The sequence below is a fragment of the Aotus nancymaae genome, unplaced genomic scaffold (assembly GCF_030222135.1).
Source record: "Aotus nancymaae isolate 86718 unplaced genomic scaffold, 86718_ANA_hifiasm-v0.15.2.pri h1tg000044l, whole genome shotgun sequence".
Lineage (NCBI taxonomy): Eukaryota > Metazoa > Chordata > Mammalia > Primates > Aotidae > Aotus > Aotus nancymaae.
Window position 1 is genome coordinate 5,924,568 of NW_026988458.1, and position 19,442 is coordinate 5,944,009.

A 19,442-nucleotide genomic window follows, 5' to 3' on the forward strand; every position below is an offset into this window, starting at 1 on the left:
TTTCTCATCTGGTTTTCCATTTATTTTGCATCCGTGCTTAGGTATTTTTTTAAAAAAGTTGTCTGCATATGATTTCTCCTGCCTACTCTTGAAAGAATAGCTAAAACTTACCTGTTTTGGGGCCGGGCGCGGTGGCTCACGCCTGTTAATCCCAGCACTTTGGGAGGCCGAGGCGGGTGGATCACGAGGTCAAGAGATCGAGACCATCCTGGTCAACATGGTGAAACCCTGTCTCTACTAAAAATACAAAAAATTAGCTGGGCACGGTGGCGCATACCTGTAATCCCAGCTACTCAGGAGGCTGAGGCAGGAGAATTGCTTGAACCCAGGAGGCGGAGGTTGCGGTGAGCCGAGATCATGCCATTGCACTCCAGCCTGGGTAACAAGAGCGAAACTCCGTCTCAAAAAAAAAAAAAAAAAAAAAAAAAAAACTTACCTGTTTTGCTAGTGTCTTCTAAGTAATCAGCAGATGGTTCTATTTACTGTCATGATGGTTTGTCTCATTCTACCTAAGTTTGTTTTGTTGTTCTTTAGTCTGACTTCTTAGTAATACCTAACTGACATATACCATTCATTAGTTATAATCTCATTAAAAAATAAATCTCATAAAAAATGATCAAAGAATTGCTTACTTGAAAATGTAAAAACACATTCATAGATCAGGTTTGTATCGTATGCAAAACTGAGGTTAGAAACTACTTAGAAAGCCACAAAAGGAGAAACAACTTACACTGAAACATGCGAACCAAAGCAGTACTCATTAAAAAAAATAGCATTGAAAACAAAGCTGTCATACAAACACAATGATGCTCAAAAGAATTAACACTCATCCAAAGAAATTCAAAAAGGAATAAGCCAAAATAATACAGGTAATGAAATTAAATCAAGATAGCTAACACTGATATATATTATATATCGTTAATTAAAATGTGAGCAAAGGATGTTCTTGAAAATGTAAAATAATAAGGTTGTTTTAGAAATGAATCTAACAATACTAGAAACATTAAAAACAAATCTGTACTTCAACTCAACCATCTCACTATGGAGAATTTATCCATGGTATCCATTGTGGGGAAAAAAAAAAACCAATAGAAAAAGTGTGTGCATATGTGTGTGTATATTAAATTATATTTTGTTTAGTACTCTATCGGGGATCAAAGATTTCTCTTGTATTTTTCTGCTACTCAAATATGAAGACTCTTGTCCTCAAATTGTTTTATTACCATGACTGATTGCTAAAACAGAAATATAATTTTATATGAAAATTCATAAAATCTGTTTTAGATACTTTCAGTCATAAAACATTTCCAGTAGTGGAGACAGTATGAATTCATAATTGTACTTGTTGTTAGTTACTTCTAAATTTACTAAATTTAAAATGCACTTCCTAATTTTTTGTCTATTTTAAATATAAGCCTCTGGTTATTAAAAAGTAAACAAAAACTGGGGGGTGATTTCCAGAATTTTAACCAAAAGCATGATCTATTATCTCATGGCAACAACTGTTTACATACTTTAACTTGAATAATGAGCTTTTAACAATTTCAAAATTTAAACACAATCTGGACCAAGGCTGATATTTCCACATTCAGGACAAGTAATCATGATGTGTAAAATTCATGTGAAAATCTCATAATCACTAGCAACCACCAACACTAACAACAATTAACCAAGGATAACAAGTCAAATCAAGTAAGTATAAACTGTACTCTAGAGTGACTATTAAAAATTCAGCATTTCAGAACACTAATCTTCAATCCTTTATCAAAAGCACTTTTTGACTTTAAAAAATATGGTAAAATACACATATATTACACAATTTATCATCTTCATTATTTTTAAAGTCACACTGCAATTTCTTTTTAATATCATTGACTTGTGCATTTGTAACTCTCACCCTGTCCCAAACAAGGGAACCTATTACATTTTGTAAACCTCTGCAGGTCACAAATTTTGCACCTCAAAGAGGATATGTGTGTTATTGAAGGCTTAAGAGGACAGCAGTGTGTGAAACAAAGTCCCGGACTAGCACTCGGAAAAAAATGAGTTTTGGTTCAGTTGTTTGACTACATTGAGTAATTTGACTCTTGAGTCTTATCTTTATTCTTTTTGAAAAGATATATTTTCTTTAAGGTCTTTTCCACTAACTGGTGGCAGAGAAAGGTGTTTGAATTCCCAGGACCGTCTTCTATGCTGACAATGTTTCTTCCAGCCCTAGATTTTCTAAATGTGATTTAAAAACCCAAAACTTTAAAAGTTACTATCATAACCATTTTTAAGTGTACAGTTCAGTCATTTAAAGTATATTCACATTGTTGTGCAATCAATCTCCAGAACCTTTTTAGCTTGCAAGAATGAAACTCTATACCCACTAAAATAGCAACTCCCCATATATATGCGGTAATTATATAGATATGTATAATTACTTAGTAATATCTAGCTGTTATAGCCCATATATATTCTCTGTGAAAAGATGTTATCTTTTCTTGATATATCAATGAAAGATATAGATATTTCCCCAGTTTCTCCTTTTCTCTGGCACACTGACCAACCAAAACAATATTTTGTTCATCCATCCATCAATGTTCACTTGGGCGGCCTCCACATTTTGGCTGTTGTGAATAATGCTGCTATGAACATGAGTATGCAAATCTTTTAGATATATACCCACAGGTATAATTGCTGAAACATATAGGAATTCTATTTTTAATATTTCTATATTGCTATAGTATCTTTCATCGTGGCTACTATGAAAATTCACACCAAAAATACACAAGAATTTCAATTTCTTCCACATTTTCACCAACATTTGTTATTTGTTTTTTTATGGTTGCCATCCTAATGGTTGCAAGGTGATATTGTATTGTGGTTTTGATTTGTTTTTTCCTAATAATTAGTGATTAATCATGACATTTTTAAAAATCTTTAAAATTTTTCTTTAAATATAATATAAATATTACTTTATCTATAATGTAAAATAAAGCTATAGACTTTTTACATGTAGAAATACATTTATTGACCAAAAAATATGTGCAAGTATTTCTCCACAAAATAGCATGTTAAAAAAGTTTCTTTGATAATAATTCAATGTGTGCATGTTGGTTTGAGATAAAAGATACTTTGATTTAAATGTGCATTTCTGTAGGATTTAAAATATGGAAGTTTTATTGAATAAAAGTTTAGAAATATAAAAACTTTGGAATGATTATAAATATGATAAAAATATGGAACACTTCACGAAGTTGCATGTCATCCTTGTGTAGAGGCCATTCTAATCTTCTCTGTATCCTTCCAATTTTAGTATATGTGCGGCCAAAGCGAGCACAAAGCTATAGACTTTATAGACAAAAACAAGTTCTTGTTCATTGATCAGTAAATCTTCTCAAATATGCTGATTCATGGGCAAATATATTAGTGAGGTAAAGTCAGAAGCACAAGGTTGCTGAGTTGACCAGAGGATTTAGTTGGATTAATTTCGTAGTTATCATAAACCAAACTATCCTGATAAACCTACATCCTCCACAAGGACACAGTAAAACATTCTGTCAATCTGATTTTTGTTTACAAAGCCACTTTTACTGCTCAATCCCCAGTCTGATTGAAGCATTATCTTCTATTTGGATTTGTTATTCTTGTTTCATGAACTATTCTACTTTTCAAGGTGATTTTGCATAGATAAAGCCTCTTCTAACTAGTTTTATAAAATAAAACATACAACTGAAATGCAATGTACAAACCAGATGAATTCCTGTTTCAAAGAAATGCATATTAAAACTACATGTATTTCAAATTTCTTCTGTATCAAAAGAAACTCATGTTAACTTGTGTTAATATGCCTGAACAAGATCCAGTTTGAGGCACTAAGAAGGATAAGACATCAGTTTGAAAACAGCTCAATCAGAGCAACGTGAAGTTTATAAATTGAAGCAAGAACAAACATTAAATTTATAGTGAAGCCTGGGTGGAAGAATGGTGAAATCACTGTTGCTTTGGAAGAATGGTGAAATCATTGATGATGTTTTATGAAAAGTTTATGGGGACAATGCCTTATATGATTTGGCTGTGTCCCCAATCGAATCTCATGTTGAACTGCAGTTCTCATAATCCCTACGTGTCATGATAGGGACCCTGTGTGTGGTAATGGAATCATGGGAGCAGTTACTTCCACATTGTTCTCATGATAGTGAGTTCTCATGAGATCTGATAGTTTTATAAGGGATATTGTCCCTTCTTTGCTCTGCACTTCTCCTTGCTGTCACCATGTGAAGAAGGACGTGTTTGCTTCCCTTCCACCATGACTGTAAGTTTCCTGAGGCCTCCTCAGCCCTGCTGAACTGTGAGTCAATTAAACCTGTTTCCTTTATAAATAACCTAGTCCTGGGTATGTCTTTATTAGCAGTATGAGAACAGTAAATTGGTGCTACAGAGAGCAGGACGCTGCTGTAAAGATACCCAAAAATGCAGAAGTGAAATTGGAACTGGGTAACAAGCAGAGGTTGGAACAATTTGGAGGGCTCAGAAGAAGACAGGAAGATGTGGGAATGTTTGGAACTTTCTAGAGACTTGGAGGGCTCAGAAGACAGGAAGATGTGGGAAACTTTGGAACTTCCTAGAGACTTGTTGAATGGCTTTGACCAACACACTGATAGTGATATGGACAAAGAAGTCCAGGATAACATGGTCTCAGATGGACATGAGGAACCTGTTGGAAACCAGAATAAAGATGACTCTTGCTATGTTTTAGCATACTGATCTCATGCTTCTAATAAAGCTATAACCAGGAGTGGGTTATTTATAAGGAAAGATGTTTAACTGACTCTCAGTTCAGCAGTGCTGAGGAAGTCTCAGGATCATGGAGGCAGAAAACTAACAGATATTCAGAACTTGAACTCAACACCTGACCTAATGGACCTAATAAATATCTATAGAACTCTCCACCTCAAAACAACAAAATATACATTATTCTCATCTGCACATCCACATACTGTAAAATTTACCTCATGACTGGACACATAAAATACTGATTTTTTTAAAAAAGGAAACCATACCATGCCCACTCTCAGACCACAGTATAATGCCACTAATAGTATTGATTTCTGTAACATAGAATTGTATTTGCATTCAAACAAATGCAAAACTATACAATTATATGGAATTTAAACAACCTGCTTGTGAATGACTTCTGGGTAAATAATAAAATTAAGGCATAAATCAAGAAATTCTTTGAAACTAATGAGAACAAATATACAACATACTATAATATCTGGGACACAGCTAACGCACTGTAGGAGGGAAGTTTATAACACTAAATATCTACATCAAAAAGTTTATAAGATCTCAAATTAATAACCTAATATTACAACTAAAGGAACTAGAGAAACAAGAGAAAACCAACCCCAAAGCTAGCAGAAGACAAGAAATAACCAAAATCAGAGCTAAGCTGAAGGAAACTGGGATGTGAAAAAAATATATACAAAAGGCCAATGAATCCACAAATTTCTTCTTTGAAAGAATTAATGAGAAAGATAGACCATTAGCTAGACTAATAAAGAAAAAAGAGAAAATCCAAAGGAACACCATCAGAAATGGCCAAGCATATGTTACCATTGACCCCAAAGAAATACAAAAATCCCTCGGGGTGTACCATGAATACCTCTATGCACACAAACTAGAAAACCTAGAAGAAATCAATAAACTTCTGGAAATATACCACCTCCCAAGATTGAACCAGGATGAATGAAACCCTGAACAGACCAATAACAAGTTCTGAAATTGAATCAGTAATAAGTCTACCAATCAGGAAAGCCCTAGACTAGACAGATTTATGGCCAAATATTATCAGATGTATAAAGAAGAGCTGGAACCATACCTACTGAAAGTATTCCAAAAGTTTGAGGAGGAAAGGCTCCTCTATAACTCATTCTGTGAGGCCAGAATCATACTGTCACCAAATCTGGCAGAGACACGATGAAAAAAGAAAACTTCAGGCAATAGAAACTAAATAGAAAAGAGAAAACTTGATGAACATAGATGCGAAAATCTTCAACAAGATACTAGCAATCCATATCTAGCAGCACATCAAAAAGCTAATCTACCACAATCAAGTAGGCTTTATCCGCGGGATGTAATGTGGCTTCCACATATGCAAATCGGTAAATATGATTAATGATATGAAAATAACTGAAAACAAAAACCACATAATTATCTCAATAGGTGCAGAAAATTTTTTGATAAAATTAAATATTCCTTCATGTTAAAAATTTTCAATAAACTAGGTACTGAAGGAATATACCTCAAATAATAAGGGCCATCTATAACAACCCCACAGCCAATATTATACTGAATGAACAATACCTGGAAACATTCTCCTTAAAAATCAGAACAAGACAAAGATACCTTCTGTCACTACTCCTATTTGATATAGTGCTGAAAGTCCTAGCCAGAACAATCAGGCAAGAGAAAAAAAATAAAAGGCATCCGAATAGGAAGGGAGGAAATCAAACTATCCCTGTTTTAGACGATATGATTCTGTACCTAGAAAAATCCACAGGTTCTGTGCAAAAGCTCTGAGATCTGATAAACCACTTCCATGAAGTTTCAGGATACAAAATCAATGTACAAAAAAAATTAGTTTCATTCCTAGATACTAACAACATCTATGCTAAGAGCAAAATCAATAATGTATTCTGATTCACTATAGCCACAAAAAGAAAAAAAAACCTAGGAATACAGCTAACCAGGAAGGGGAAAAATTCTCTACAATGAGAAATACAAAACACTGCACAAAAAATCAAAGATGATACAAACAAATGGAAAAACATTCCAAGCTCATGGATAGGAAGAATCAGTATTTTTTAAATGACCACACTGACCAAAGCAACTGCAGATTCAGCAATATTCCTATCAAATTAACAATGAAATTATTCACAGAATTTGAAAAAAATTATTTTAAAATTCATATGGAACAAAAAAAAAAGCCTAAATAGCCAAGGCAATCCTAAGCAAAAAGAACAAAGCAGGAGGCATCACATTACCTGGCTTCAAACTATACAACAAGGTTACAGTAACCAAAACAGCATGGTACTTGTGCAAAAACAGACACATAGACTAATGAAACAGAATAGAGAGGCCAGAAATAATGTCCCACACTTACAACCATCTGATTTTTGACAGTCAACAAAAACAATCAATGGGGAAAAGGCCTCTCTAGTCAATGAATGGTACTGGGATAATTGATTAGCTATATGTAGAATATTGAAACTGGACACCTTCCTTACACCATAAGCCAAAATCAATTCAAGATGGATTAAAGACTTAAATATCCAACCTAAAATTATAAAAATCCTGTAAGATAAGACAGACACATAGCCAATAAGCATATTTAAAAAATGCTCCACATCAGTAATCTTTAGAGAAATGCAAATCAAAACCACAATGAGATACCCTCTCATACTAGTCAGAATGGCTGTCATTAAAAATTTAAAAAATAACAGATACTAGTGAAGTTGTGCGGAAAAAGAGAACACTTATACACTGCTGGTGGGAAATTAAATTCGTTCAGCAACCGTGGAAAACAGTTTAGTAATTTCTCAAAGAACTCAAAGCAGAATTATCATTCTACACAGCAATTCTATTATTCAATATATATCCAAAGAAATATAAATCATTCTACCATAAAGAGACATGCACATGCATGTTCATTACAGCTGTATTCATAATAACAAAGACATGGGATCAAACTAAATGCCTATCAGCTGTAGACTGGATAAAGAAAATATGATGCATATAAACCATGAAATATAACACAGTCATAAAAAAGAATAAGATGATATCCTTTGTAGCAATATGGATAGAGCTGGAGACCATTATCCTAAGCCAACTAGCACAGGAACAGAAAGCCAAATACCACATGTTCTTACTTATAAATGGGAGCCAAAGACTGAGTAGTACTTGAAGGTAAAGGGAGGGAGGTGGGTGAGGACCAAAAAACTACCTATTGGGTACTTACTATCTGGGTAGCAAAATAATCTGTAAATCAAATCCCTGTGACATGCAACTTACCTGTATTAACTAACCTGCACATTTACCCCTGAACCTTAAATGAAAGTTAATAAAAAATCTAGGTCATGTATAGAATCTGGGTCTTATATATGTATGAGAGTGGCATTCCATAGTGGGAGATGAGCTCCGACCCATTATGTAGAATAATTGCCAAAGCAGAGGACAAGAATTGAGCATTTTAAATAATAAAAAAAAGTTCATTACTGTGTTTTATAGGGACTTCAAATTCATCATGAACCTGATTTGAACTTTTCATCTTTCTCTCAAATCCTTGTGTTCTCCTAGGCAGAATTATAGAAGTATTAAATTTATACTTTCCTGCACCACTCCCAGTTACATCCAAGTGTATCTTGAATATTTCTACACCTCTCCAGATCCACTATTATCATTTGAATTCAATATATATATATTTTTTTTACCTAGAATATCCCTAAATGGTCTCTCATTCAGCTTTACTGAGACAGAGTTTACATGAAATACTATTTAATCTTTTCAAGGAACAATTCAATGATTTTTGGTATTTTCACAGAGTTGTGCAACCATCATAACAGTCCATTTTAGAACATGTTCATCACCCCCAAAAAGAAACCTTTTGTCCATTAACAATCATTCCTCATTTCTCCCAATGCCCCTAGTTCTAAGTAACCACTGATCTACTTTCTGTCTCAATAGAGTTACCTATTACAGACATTTTGAATCATTGGTATCATACAGTATGGGTCTTTAGGGACTTGCTTCTTTCACTTGGCTTAATGTTTTAAATGTTCATGCATGTTGCAGCATCTATCATTACTTCATTCATTTTCATTGCTAAATAACATTACGCCATATGAATCTACCATATTTAATTTATCCAGTTATTAGTTAATGGGCATTTGGGTTGTTTCTACTTTTTGCTATTATAAATAATGCTTCTGTGAATATTCAGGTATAAGTTTTTGTGTGGACATATGTTTCAATTCTCCTGGATTGTAAATCCTAGGTCATGTGCTAACTGCGTGTATAAGATTTTATGAATTGCTAAACTGTTTTCCAAAGCAGCTGCTCCATTTTACACTTCTACCAGCAGTGCATGAGTGTTCAAAATTTATCCACATCTTCACTGACAGTTGCTATTTGCTAATCTTTTTTTATTATAGTCATCCTAACAGGTATAAAAGCAGCATCTCATTGTTTTGGTTCACATTTATTTATGACTGATGACATTGTACATCTTCTGTGTGTTTATTGGTCAACTGTAGATTTTGTCTGGATAATGCGTAAGCAAATCCTTGTCCCATTTTTAAATTGGTTTGCTTGTCTTTATATTATTGAGTTGTAGGTGTTCTTTATATATTCTACCAACAAGTCTCTTATCAGATTTATAATTTGCACAAATTTTGTCCCAAACTGTAGGTTGTCTTTTCACACTTTTGATAGTGTACTTTGAAGCATATTTTTAAATAAAGCCCGATTTATGTTTTTATTTGTTTTGTTTTTGTCACTTCTGTTTTTGTCATGCTATCTAAGAAACTATTGTCTAACCCAAGGTCACAAAGTGAAGCCTATGTTATCCTCAAAGAGTTTCATAGTTTTAGCTCTTAAATTTAGGGTTTTGCTCCATTTTGAGTCAATTTTTTGGATGGTGTGATGTAGAAATCCAGATTCATTCTTTTGCATGAATGCTAACATTACCACTATTTATTGCAAAGACTTTCCTTTCCCCATGGAATCGTCCCGGAACACTTGCCAAAACATCAACTGAATGTACACATATATTTCTTTATAGAATTTCAACCCTAGTCGATTGATTTATGTCTGTTCTTATGCCAGTATGTCTTGATTATTGTAGCTTTGCAGGACGTTTTAAAATAAGCATACATAAGATCTCTAATTTTGTACTTTTTTAAGATCATTCTGGCTATTCTGGGTTCCTTGCATTTATGTAAAAATGTTAGGATCAGCTTGTCTATTTCTAGAAAGATAAACAAAGCACCAGTTGAGATTTTGATAGGGGAGCATATTGGTTTATCTTTGGAGAGTATAGTAGTCTTCCTTTATCTGTATTAGGGCTGCCATAATAAATAACCAAAAACTGAGAGACTTAAAAACCACAGAAATTTATTCTCTCACAGTCCTAAATGAGACAAGTCTGAAATCAAGGTGTAAATAGGGCCATACTTTCACTGGTCGTTTCGAAATGATTCATGAGAATGTTTGGAGTTCCTGGGCTTGCAGCCGCATAACTTCGATCTCTGCCTCCATTGTCACATGGCAATCATGTGTGTGTCTGCGTGTGTGTCTGTGTCTTCATGTGGTGTTCCCCTCTTTATGTGTGTGTGTATCCATGTCTCTTCTACTCTTATTTATAAGGACACCAGTTATAGTGAATTAAGGGCTCATCCTCCTTCAGTAGGATCTCATGCTAACTTACATTTTAATTATATTTTCAAAGACCCTAGTTCCATATATGGTCACATGCATAGGTTCCAGAAATTAGAATTTCAATATATCATTTTTGGCATTCACAAATCAACCCTCAATACTTCTCTTCATACTGGATTTTTAAATTAATAACATATAGAAATAAAATCAATTTTCCATCATGATCTTCAGTCCTGCATCCTTGTTGAATATGTATAATAGTTCCAATGTTTTTTAGTGGATTTCTTTATGGTTTTCTATGTACAAGATCATGTGATATGCTAATATAGTTTTACTTCCTCCTTTCTTATCTATGTGTTTTATTTTATTTTCTTTCGTAATTGTCCTGAATAGGACCTCTAGTACAACGTGGAATAGAAGTGACCAGAATATATATTCTTGTCTTGCTCCTGATCTTACGGGGAAGATTTCAGTCTTTCATCATTGGGTCTGATGTCAGCTGGATTTTGTAAATGCTTATTATGATATTGAGTCAGTTCCTGTCTATTCCTAGTTTTTTGATTTTTTTTTTTTTTTTTTTTAAGGAGACAGAGCCTTTAAGGAGGTAATCAAGGTTAAATGACGTAAGGGTGGGGCTGTAAACCCATAGTATTAGTGTCCTTCTAAAGGGAAGAGACAGTAGAAATCTCTCTCACTCTCTCTCTGTGCACACACAGAGGAAAAGCCATGTGAGAATACAGTGAAAAGGTGAGCAACTACAAGTCAGGGGGAGAGCATTCACCAGAAACTGAATTTGTTGGTACCTTGATCATGGACTTTTAGCTTTCAGAACTGTGAGAAAATAAATGTCTGTTTTTTAAGCTAATCAGTCTGTGGTATTTTGTCATGTCAGCCCGAGTGAACTAAAACATACGGTGTATTGCATTAGTTAATGCTTAGATTTTAAACCATCTTTGCATTCCTGTAATAAATGCCACTTGGTCATTGCAATTGATTTTTTTTATATGTTGCTGGATTCAGTTGACTGGTTTGTTATGAGAATTTTGTACCTATATTTATATGGATAGCTTGATTTTTAGCTTTCTTTCTTATAATTTCTTTGCGTGGGTTTGGTATCAGAGTAATACTAACCTCATAGAATAATTTGGAATATGATCATTCATCTTTTACTTTTTGGAAGAGTTTGTGAAGGATTGCTGTTCATTCTTCTTCAAAGGTTTGGAACAATTCACTTATGAAGGATCTGGAATTAGAATTTTCTTTGTGGGAAGGATCTTGATTATTTATTCAGTCTCTTGTTGTAGGTCTATTCTGATTTTTAAATTTATTCTCCAGTCAGTTTTGAGACTTTGTATATTTCTGTAAATTTTGTCCCATTTGATCTAAATTATCTAATTTGTTGATTGCTCATGGTACAGCAATTCTACCCTTGTCATTTCACTTTCTATAGTTCCAGTTACCTGCAGTAAATTGGAATCCAAAAACATTAAATAGAAAATACCAGAAATAAACAATTCATAAGTTTAAAATTGCACATCATTCTAAATAGTGTGATAAAATATCTTGTCATCCTGCTTCACCTTTTTGTTGTTGTTGTTAATAGAGACAGGGCCTCACTGGAGTGCAGTAGTGCAATCATAGCTCTGCAATCACTGCAGTCTTGAACAACTGGGCTCAAGAGATCCTCCAACCTTAGCATCCCCAGTAGCTGGGACTACAAATATGCATCATCACACCTAGTCGATCCTGCCTCATCTTGTCCAAGACATAAATCATCTCCTGTGTCGCATACTACAGCCACACAGTAGTCACTTAGTTGCTGTCTTGGTTATCGGATCATCCTGACATTGAACCATTGATACTGCCATGGCTCAGTGATCTGAGATCACCCAAAGCACATGGTCCTTCTGACATATTATCAGAGGATCAGTTATTAGCCTAACACTATGCCACAATACCCAAGTCATTCACCTCATTTTCTCTCAGTGGGTAGACATCTCATCATCTTGCAATACCATGAGGAAAAGGCAAGTACAGTACAATAAGAGATTTTGAGAGAAAGAGAAAGAGACTATATTTGCATATTTTTGTTAGAGTATATTTCTATAATTATTCTATTTTTATTAGTTATTGTTAGTCTCTTGTGGAGCCTAATTGATAATTGATAAATCTATCACAGGTATGTATGTTAAGGAGAAAATATAGTATATAAAGCTTTCAATATTATCTATGGTCTCAAGCATCCACTTGGGATTTTGACACATATCTCAAAGAGATAAGTTGTTACTACTACATTTCTTTACATCCTTTTAATTTCAGCAGCAATGTCCTCTCCATTCCTGATGTTATTAACATAATTCTTCTCTCTCTCTCTCTCTCTCTCTCTCTTTTATCAGTCTAGTAAAAGGTTCTTCAATTTTATTGGTCTTTATCAAAGAACCAACTTGGAGGCGGGGGAGACCCCATAAGTGCCGAGGCAGGAGTCAGAAGCCTCAGCCTTGTCTTCTGCTAGCTTTTGAGTTTTTTTTAAATCTTGCTTCTCTAGCTCTTTCAATTTTGATGATAGGGTGTCGATTTTAGATCTTTCCTCACTTATCATGTGGGCATTTATTGCTATAAATTTCTCTCTAGACACTGCTTTAAATGTGTCCCAAACTCAAAAGCTAGCAGAAGACAAGAAATAACTAAGATCAGAGCAGAACTGAAGGAGATAGAGACACCAAAAAACCCTTCAAACAATCAATAAATCCAGGAGCTGATTTTTTGAAAAGATCAACAAAATAGACCACTAGCCAGATTAATAAAAAAGAAAAGAGAGAAGAATCAAATAGATGCAATAAAAAATGATAACGGGGATATCACCACCAATTCCACAGAAATACAAACTACCATGAGAGATTACTACAAACAATTCTATGCACATAAACCAGTAAACCTGGAAGAAATGGATAAATTCCTGGACGCTTGCACCCTCCCAAGACTAAACCAGGAAGAAATTGAAACCCTGAATAGACCAATAACAAGGGCTGAAGTTGAGGCAGCAATTAATAGCTTACCAACCAAAAAATGTCCAGGACCAGATGGGTTCACAGCCGAATTCTACCAGACATACAAAGAGGAGCTGGTACCATTCCTTCTGAAACTTTCCAAACAATTTAAAAAGAGGGAATCCTTCCCAAATCGTTTTATGAGACCAACATCATCCTGATAACAAAACCTGGCAGAGACTCAACAACAAAAAAAGAAAACTTCAGGCCAATATCCATGATGAACATAGATGCAAAAATCTTCAGTAAAATACTGGCAAACCGATTGCAACAGCACATCAAAAAGCTTATCCATCATGATCAAGTAGGCTTCATCCCGGGGATGCAAGGCTGGTTCAACATACGCAAGTCTATAAACATAACCCACCACATAAACAGAACCAAAGACAAAAACCACATGATTATCTCAATAGATGCAGAGAAGGCCTTTGAGAAAATTCAACAGTCCTTTATGCTAAAAACTCTCAATAAACTAGATAATGATGGAACATATATCAAAATAATAAAAGCTATTTATGACAAACCCACAGCCAATATCATACTGAATGGGTAAAAACTGGAAGCATTCCCTTTGAAATCTGGCATTAGGCAAGGATGCCCTCTCTCACCACTCCTATTCAATATAGCATTGGAAGTTCTAGCCAGAGCAATCAGGTAAGTAAAAGAAATAAAGGGTATTCAATTAGGAAAGGAGGAAGTCAAATTTTCTCTATTTGCAGACGACATGACTGTATATTTAGAAGACTGCATCTTCCAAAATCTCCTTAAACTGATAAGCAACTTCAGCAAAGTCTCAGGATACAAAATCAATGTGCAGAAATCACAAGCATTCCTATACACCAATAACAGAACAACAGAGAGCCAAATCAAGAGCAAACTCCCATTCACAATCACTACAAAGAGAATAAAATAGGAATACTACTAACAAAGGATGTAAAGGACCTCTTCAAAGACAGCTACAAACCACTGTTCAAGGAAATAAGAGAGGACGCAAACTGATGGAAAAACATTCCATGCTCATGGTTAGTAAGAATCAATATTGTGAAAATGGCCATACTGCCCAAAGTAATTTACAGATTCAACACTATCTCCATCAAGTTACCAATGACCTTCTTCACAGACTAGAAAAAATCACGTTAAACTTCGTATGGAACCAAAAGAGAGCACACACAGCCAAGACAATCCTAAGCAAAAAGAATAAAGCTGGAGGCATTACATTACCTGACTTCAAACATGGTACTGGTACCAAAACAGAGATATAGACCAATGGAATAGAACAGAGGCCTCAGAGGCAACGCCACACATCTACAACCATCTGATCTTTGATAAACTTGACAAAAACAGCAATGGGGAAACGATCCCCTGTTTAATAAATGGTGTTGGGAAAACTGGCTAGGCACCTTCAGAGAGCAGAAACTGGACCCCTTCCTGACGCTATATACTAAAATTAATTCCAGACGGATTAAAGATTTAAACATAAGACCTAACACCATAAAAACCCTAGAAGAAAACCTAGGCAAAACCATTCTGGACATAGGTATAGGCAAGGACTTCATGACTAAAACACCAAAAGCATTGGCAACAAAAGCCAAAATAGACAAATGGGATCTAATTAAACTCCAGAGCTTCTGTACAACAAAAGAAACAATCAGTACAATGAACCAGCAACCAACAGAATGGGAAAAAATTTTTGCAATCCACCCATCTAACAAAGGGATAATAGCCATAATCTATGAAGAACTAAAACAGATTTACAAGAAAAGAAACAAACCCGTTCAAAAGAGGGCCAAGGAGAATAAACCACAAGGGGAATCAGAAAAGACTTTAAGAGAAATTAAAATAAATACACAACACACCAAAACTTAGTATGCAGCTAAAAAACAGGCATACAGCTTAGTGGGAAATGTATAAGTGTAAAGTACTCTACTCTTTAAAAGTTCTTAAGTTGATAGACCAATATTCCATCTTGAGACACTAAAAGAAGAGCAATAATTGCTAATTCCAGCCTCAAACTCCTGGGCTCAAGCAATCCTTTTGCTTCAGCCTCCTGAGTAGCTGGGACTACAGGTGTACACCACCATGCCCAACAAATTTGTTTTGTTTTTTGTAGAAAATGGGGACTTGCTATTGCACAGGCTTTTCTCAAACTGTTGGTCTCAATTCATCATCTTGCCTTGGCCTCTCAAAGGGCTAGAGGAGCGACCACACCTGGCCTCACAATATATTTTTAAGTGATTTCCTTATTGGTTTCTCTAAGGCTCACCATACTTAACATAGCTTATCAGAATCTACTTCAAATTTATACTAACTTAAATTCAGTGAGATACAGAAATGTAACTTCTACATAGCTCACTTCCCTCTTTCCTCTTTTGGTGACATTATTGTTACATACGTAAACATCTATGCATGTTATAAATTAATATAATTTTACTTTATACAATTTTATGTTTACTAAGGAGACTTAGGGATAAAAGCGAAGCAAGTATAGAGTTTGTTATATTAATCTTCTTACTTACCATTTTAGGTTCACTTTTCTCCCCTGTGGATTCAAGTTACTACCTGGCATCATTTCACTATTCCACAGCAGCTTTGCTCCTTCCAACTTCCTCTGTTTTTATTTCAAACAAATTACGTATTTTTTGTTACAGAATGAATAATATAATTATGCATATATATTTTATGCAAGTTCTTTACCTAATTTAAGCAGCAGCAATATGCACATATACTGTCTTTTCTAATTACATAATTATCTTTACCAGTGTTTTTTATGTGTGTGAATTCAAATTACCATGTATGATTACTTGCTTTCAGTGTGAATGACTTCCTTTAGTAGTTCTTGCAACGTAGGTCTGCTCACAAAAATTATGTTTTTGTTTCACGGAATATTTTATTTCATCTTCATTTCTGAAAGTTTTGTTGAATATCAGATCTTGTTCGACAGGTCTCTTTCAGCACTTTGAATATCTAATACCATTACTTTCTGTCTTCCACTGATAATTTCTGAAGATTAGTCAGCTGTTAATCTTACTGGGGATTTCCTTATACATAATGAGTTGCTCTGCTGTCCCTGCAGTCAGTATTTTCTGTCTTGTTTTTCAGCACTTTTCCTATGCTGTTTCTAGGTATGGATCACTTTGTGCTCATCCTACTTGGAGCTCCTCGATCTTGGGTGTATAGATCGATGATTTTTTTCAAATTTGAAGAATTTTTGGTCATTATTTCTTTGGATAGTTTTTCTGCTCTTTTCTCTCCTCACTTTCTAGCACTACCATTATGCATATGTTGGTGCAATTCTCTGAGGCCTTTACATTTTTCTTCATTCTTTTTCCTCTCTGTGTTTCAGATTGCCTAGTCTTGATCAAGTTTTACATAGACATTATGAAGTCTATATTCAAGTTTGCTGATGACTTCTGCCACTTTGAGTCTGCTGTTAAGCCTATCTAGTGAATTTTTCATTCCAGTGATTGTGCATTTCAACATCAGAATTTCCAGTTAGTTCATTATTTAAAATAATTTTTATCTCTTTTACTATTTCTCTGATGAGACAAACAGAGACAGTTTGACGTAAAACAGTTTGATGTAAACAATCAAAACAGTTTGATGTAAAAACTGTTTTTACAAAAAGGAAATTATCCTGCGCCATAGCAATCTTCCAAGTGTTTACTTTGCTCTAGAATATGACTGTGAAACCAGAGTATCTATAGCATTTAAATTGATCCAAGACACATACATTTAAACATTGCTGACAAATTGTCTTTTTCTCCTTATGACTGGATAAAGAACGGGGTAAACAAAAGTTGAATTTGCATTTATCCATAATGTACTATAATGAGCATTCTTATTCAAAGTGAATTCATAAATTTTAAAGAAGACATCCTATACTTTTGATCAAGCTTATGGGAATCTAAAATAGCTTTTGATTTCTATATACTCAGAATCATAGAAAGGCCTTGCTAGATGAGGCCACTGGAACCAACTGGGTCAAACCTCCAATTTTCACAAAGCCCTGAAACGTAAAATATCATCCCAAGGTCATACAACTTCTTAAATTATAATAGAATCACTTTCAATAGGAGTTCAATCATATTTACAAGCTCATTAAATAAAATGAGACTTTTATAAGACAACTGTGACATTTGATAGAAATATAAACCACATTTGTAGGCAAAAAAATGAAACATTTTATATAGCTTGACTTTAAATTGTTAACTGCATCACTATTTTGGCAATTGTCAAAGATGAGGGAAAACACTTATAAGGCTCCTTCACCACATACTTCATTTAAATTTCTCATTTTATATGTGAAACAATGAAGATTAGACTGCACGCTCTTTAATTTCAGGGTTCCTCTGATGCGTAAAGTATACTTGCTGACATCTTATAAGGTAATTCTAATCTAATCTAATATTGTTTGTCTTCCTCTTCCCGACCTAAGAAGCACAGCACCTTTAGTGAAAGAGTCCAGTGATCCTCAAAGGAACCATATAATGTTACTGGAAGGACTAGAGAGAGGCCTCAACTTTCTCCAAAATGCTGATGATCGAGGCGCTCCTATGTTATATTTGATGGCAAATATATTAATATTTGTTTGCACTCCGAAGTCACTTCCTGCAGGAGTGGAAAGCTCTCAAACTTACAGTAGTCTCCATTTGCATAATAGTTTTAAAAGTAATGATGATGATAAATTTATAAGGGAACCATGGGTACAGGGTTAAAAAAGGACAGAAAGAAATCAAAACTGGGACAGTTACTATCACCCAAACTGGATGTCCCACGGTAAGGGCTTCTTTGGCCTTCTGCTAATGTGCCCACCTGACTTTCTGGTTCCTCCTCTCTTACCCAACACAAGTTCTACTCATCACTGTCATACTTGTTAATCTCCAATGATCTCTGTTCCACATCCACCATCTGTACACTTTGCTCCTGTCCTTCCTGAGCTCGTTAGCAGTCTCTTCTACTCAGCTTAAGATGGAGCCCTCGAGGAAAGTATGATCTGCAGTTATTGGCCCTCTTATTTTCTGTGAACTGATTAAATCACATGGGTAACTTCCAACATTTCTACTTTAATTATTGGTTTGAGATGTGTGTGTAACTTCCAGATTGGTTGCTGCTTTAGGTCTAAACCTTTAAGAAGTATAATGGCCTTTGTGCTTCCTTTTCTTCTTAAAGTTGGAAAAGTTTGAACTAACTTTATAATCAGTGTGCACATTCTAAACAGAAAATGTATTTAGTAAAAGGTGCTCAGCACTGTGCTAGGTGCTATGTAAGACAGAAATCACATGACATTCCTGTCAGATCAAGAGACAATATATGATAAAGAACTGAACTGAATATAAACAAGTATCAAAATAAAATGCTTTGAGTGCAATAGGTGTTCAGAAAAAGAAACAAAAAAACTATTGGTAAAGAGCTACCATGAATTTGGTCACAGACTCAGGGGCCTAGAGAGGTGGGAGGGAGGCATTGGATCTAGAAGCTAAAGCACCAGATATGAATAAATGCACAGAAGAGGAGTAAGTTTGATTCAAGAAAGAGAAAGAACAGATACCTTTTACAAGGTTTAGTTTGTAAAAGACCCTATAGAATGAGAACTCTGACTTTGATCTACTGAGAAATGCAGCCACTGAACTGGATAGCGAATGATACAGAGTTTTTCTGTTAGAAACAATGGGGCAGTGATCCAGTTCATATTCAGTTATTAAGAATAAATGACAAAAGGGAGTCAGAACAATATTTTGAACACAAAACATACCCAATAAAAATGTTGACTACTATGAAATAATTTCAGTTACTGGTATGGTAGTAGTGGAAATGTTGGGAAAATAAATCTTAATGGAAAAAACAGCAAGAAGTGTTTCAAAAGTATCAGGAATAAAAAGATGACTCCAAGATTTTTTGAGAGGGTAACTCTTATGAGATTAACATTTGGATTTTCCTACAGAAACACATATTTAATGACTGAAAACATGT

At 34.6% G+C, this 19,442-nt stretch overlaps 1 non-coding gene across 1 annotated transcript; it reads right to left on the minus strand.

Annotated features, from left to right (window-relative positions):
• Positions 1–3,218: 3,218 nt before the first annotated feature.
• LOC135268858 (U6 spliceosomal RNA) lies at positions 3,219–3,325 on the minus strand. The gene has a single exon (XR_010337194.1). It is a non-coding gene; the product is annotated as a U6 spliceosomal RNA (small nuclear RNA).
• Positions 3,326–19,442: the final 16,117 nt, after the last annotated feature.